General features: G+C 33.6%; 1 pseudogene; it reads left to right on the top strand.

The window, feature by feature from the left end:
* Positions 1-2,214: 2,214 nt before the first annotated feature.
* On the top strand, positions 2,215-2,582 carry LOC118006182 (annotated as a pseudogene).
* The last annotated feature ends 2,142 nt before the right edge of the window (positions 2,583-4,724 follow it).

Below are 4,724 nucleotides of genomic sequence, written 5' to 3'. Positions count from 1 at the left end.
CATGCAGTCTTCCATTCCTCACTTCCAATTCAGTCCTCTTCGTATGTCAATCTCACGTCTATTTCTTCTATTCCATCGAAATTTCAATTGAAAAATAGAAATCCAATGGCATCTCTGCTAAATTTAGTCTTATTCACAGTGATGTGGAAATAATTTCTCATAAATTCAATATATCTTTGATTGAATTTTAATTAAAAGTATAGTTAAGTCCAGAGAATGCATGGTTTCTTTGTATAGATTTTCAGGAAATTTATGATGATGTGAAAATATCAGTGCAATTGCTTTTGGAAATGCTACATGCTGTATTCAATATTTTTCATTATTTAGAGAGAAAAGATAAGGAATAAATCCTCCATCTATTGTGTACCGGTGTTTAAAAAAGACAAACATTTAAGTATAATCTATATCTATTTTATTGTATGTTGCCATAAAGTCAAGTTCCTTTTTAAGCCTTTTAATTAAAAAAAGACAGAAAAAACCTTTCTGTAATGTTGAAAAACTTGCCTTTTTAAGAAATTCAAAGGATTCTCACCTTAAACCTTAAATAACTCATATTTGTTTTAAAGAATTTGTTCACTAGAATATTTATTTAATGGTGTTTTGGGGTTTGTTTTTTTTTACAATTAATGTTATTACTACATCAGGCCCCGAGGTGATTTTTTTACATACTCTCCTTGCAATAATGAATCTGCAATCATGACTTGAGAGAGCTAAGCACAAATAGTCAACTTGTGTAAAAGACCTAATATACACTCGTACAACTAGAAATATCTAAAGCTATTGTTTGGGGGAATTTATTATTTCACAGGCTAATAAGTGAACCCATCAAATTACTTTAAAATATGATGCACATTCTTCACCAGAAGTTCACACATTCTTTCTTGGTTGCTCTTGTCCAACGGACTAAAACCACCTATAAAATTAATTTTAAAAGGCCCTCAATTAGGATTCACTATAGTAAGGAAGTCAGCTACCGACAGATTCCTTCAAATAAAGATTTGAAAGATTTAAAAGAAGAGTGACTACTCGAGAGTTAAAGAAGATTTAAGACAAGCTTTGATTGGTCTTCCTTTAGGGTAAAATCATCCATTAGGTTGAGTTCTTGGAGAAGAAGAAAGTTTCTGATTGTCTTTCAAGCACTTTTGCCATACATTATAGGTCTCCTATACACTGGTACATTCAGTGGTAGTTTCCAGGCTGCATAGGATAATATGAGTTTTCCTGTTTCAACTGAAAGAATATCTGGTCTAATATCTTGCATAAGCAACTCTGGTATCCCATTCTTCTTACTTTCTTCTTATTTCTCAAGTCAATAATATTTATGCTTAGCCTGATTTTGCTCATTTTTCTAATTTCCAAATTTTGGAATTACTTGAGGATTGATATTGTCTTCTTTTATTTCATTTTATAATCTTACTCTTGGATTTTATTTATTGCCCTTGTTCTAAATAATCTGCAGATATACATCTCTAACTAACCACCCTTTTCTGAAATCCAGCTACAACCACCTATGCAACATCTGCTTATATACCCACAGTTTAGCCATTGACCAAAATACCCATTGGCTCTTTCTCCAGCCTTTCTCAGATGAGTCAATGGCACCATCATGTTTTAGAACAGTTTTCAATTACTGAACAGATAGTACAGAGATTTACCATATATACCCCTTCACATACACAGAGACACATATGACCCTGTTGTTAACACCTTGCATTAATGTGGTACATTTATAACAATTAATGAAACAATATTGATACATTATTGTTAACTAAAGTCCGTTGTTTACATTAAGTTTCTCTTTTGTGTTGTACAGCTTTATGGAATACATAATTACAGTATCATACAGAATAGCTTCATCAACTACTAAAGAACACCAGAGACAGACAGTAATTAAAGAGGTTAAAAACATCTTTTATTCATGGACTATTGCAATAGGGGAAAAGAGACCCAGTATTTAAGTGGGCTCAAGACAGCATGAACAAATGAGGATTTATGGCCAACAAGCAGGGTGGTGATTAGTAGATGGAAAATTTCTAAGAAGAAATATCAGAAGCCAGAAGGGATTCTGGCTAAACCAATATACAGTTAAATAGATTGCTCTGTTCCATTTTATTTGAAAAAAAAAAAAAAAGAGGTGAGGGGAGCTCTTGTTGCTGAACTTTGGGTGCAAATAAGTGCGGCCTGCTAGGGACAGAACTCCTATAATGCCAAATAATGTCTGGAAGGCTGTAGTCCAAAGCCATTTTTGCTGGCTATAAGTGGGGTCTCTGGAACCAGAGGGAGCACACAGCTCTTCTTAAAATTGAAGGTGTTTATGTTCGAGATGAAATGGAATTCTATCTAGGCAAGAGATGTGCTTAAGTGTACAAAGCAAAGAACAACACAGTGACTCCTGGTGGCAAACCAAACAAAACCAGAGTAATCTGGGGGAAAGTAACTTGTGCTCATGGAAACAGTGGCATGGTTCGTGCCAAATTCCGAAGCAACCTTCCTGCTAAAGCCATTGGCCACAGAATCCGTGTGATGCTGTACCCCTCAAGGATTTAAATTTAATGAAAAGTAAATAAAGCTGTAGATTTGTTCTCTTGTAAAAAAAAAAAAAAAAGAATATTGATGAAGGCAGGCCAGGGTGATCAGGTATCAAGGGTGCGGTAGTCTGTCTAAACTGGTTTAATAGGATTCTTGCTATAACTAGGCATGGGGGTCCTATAAGTATGGATCCCAAGATTGACTAGACTAGAGGGCTTGGGGGAACCTGACTGAAGTTTGGTTAAGGAGAGAGTCTTTATTAAACTTAACAATCTCCTATGCTTTAGCTCTTCATCTTTCACACCACACCACCCACCACACCCTAGTCCATGGGAAACCACTGATCTTTTTACTGTCTCTATAGTTTTGCCTTTTCCAGAACATCACATAGTTGGAATCATAAAGTATGCAGGCTTTTAAGACCATTTTCTTTAACTTAGTAATATGCATTTAAGGTTTTACTATATTCATGGCTTAAGAGTTCATTTATTTTTTATCGCTAAATAATATTCCATTATATGTATGTACCATAATTTGTTTATCCATTTATTTATTGAAGGACTTCTTAGTTGCTTCCATTTTTTTACTGATTATGAATAAAGGGCCTAGAAATGTTCATATGCAAGTTTTTGTGTAGGCAAATTCCTCGAGTCAATTAAGTAAATACTAGAAGCACAACTGCTGGATTGAAAAGACTATGTTCACTTTTGTGTAAAACTGCCAAACTGTCTTCCAAAATGACTCTATCATTTTGTTTTTCCACCAACAATGAAAAATTCCTATTGCTCCACATCCTTGTCAGCATTTAACATTTTAATTTTGGGGGATCTTAGCCATTCTAAGAGATGTATATATCTTATTGTTTTAATTTTCAATTTCTTAATAATATATCATGTTGAACACTCTCTTATATGCTTATCTGCCATCTGTATATTTTCTTAGTAGAGGCATTCATTCATATCTTTTGGCCATTTTTTGAATTGGATTGTTTTTTGTTTTTTTTTTTCCTTTGCCAGACATGTGTTTTACAACTCCATTCTCTGTACCGGATTGTCTTTTTATTCTAACAATGTCTTTAAGGAAAAAATCTTTATTTTAATAAAGTCCAATTTATTAATGTTTTCTTGCATTGATTGTGCTTTCAGTGCTGTTTAAAAACTCAACACCAAAACAAAGATCCCGATTTTCTCCTATCTTATCTTCTAGAAGTAGTACAGTTTTGCATTTTACATTTTAGGTCTACAATCAATCCTTTCTGAGTTAATTTTTGTGAAAAGTGAGCTTAGGGTTTAAATCACTTATTTTTGCATGTTGATATCCAATTTTTCAAGCACCATTTATTATCTGTCCTTTCTCCTTTAAATGACTTTGTCCCTTGCAAAAGATCACTTGACTATTCTGGGGATCTCTAATCTGTTCCATTGATCTATTTGTCTATTCTTTTGCCAATACCATGGTGTCTCGAAACTGCACCTTTTATGGTGAGTCTTGTAATTGAGTAGTGACAGTCCTCCAATTTTGTTTTTCTTCAGTAATGTGTAGCTATTCCGGGTCTTTTGCCTTGCCTTGTAAGCTTTAGATTCTTTTGTTGGTATGATGAAATACCTTGCTGGGATTTTTATTGCAACTGGGTAGAATCTATATATCAACATGGGAATAACTGACACCTGAAAAATATTGATTCTCCTAACCCATGAACAAGGAACATATCCCCATTTATTGAGATCATCTTTGACTTCTTTCAACAGAGTTTTGTGGTTTTCCTAACATAGAACCTGTATATTTTTGTTAAATTTATACCACAGTATTTCACTTTTGTTGTCATTGCTATTGTAAATGGTATTGTATTTTTAATTTCCATGTAATAATCATTCATTGCTGATACATAAGAAAGCAATTCTCTTTTATGTATTCATCTCATATCCTGAAATCTTGCTATAAGTTTTTAGTTCCAGGAGTTTATTTTTGTCAATTCTTTTGGATATTCTACATAAACAATCATATTATCTGTAAATGTATATACAATTTTATTTCTTGCTTTCCAATAGGTATACCTTTAACATCCGTTTTCTTTTTTTTGTTCCATTAACCAGGACTTCCTGTGTGGTGTTGAATAGGAATGGTGAGAGGGGCCATCCTTCCCTTGTTCCTAATCTTAGGGAAAAAGCATCTAGTTTCTCACCATTAAGCATAGT

Source organism: Mirounga leonina, unplaced genomic scaffold (assembly GCF_011800145.1).
Source record: "Mirounga leonina isolate KUSES-001 unplaced genomic scaffold, KU_Mleo_1.0 Mir_95, whole genome shotgun sequence".
NCBI lineage: Eukaryota > Metazoa > Chordata > Mammalia > Carnivora > Phocidae > Mirounga > Mirounga leonina.
The sequence above is the reverse complement of the archived record's forward strand: the minus strand, read 5'-3'. Positions and strand labels throughout refer to the sequence as shown.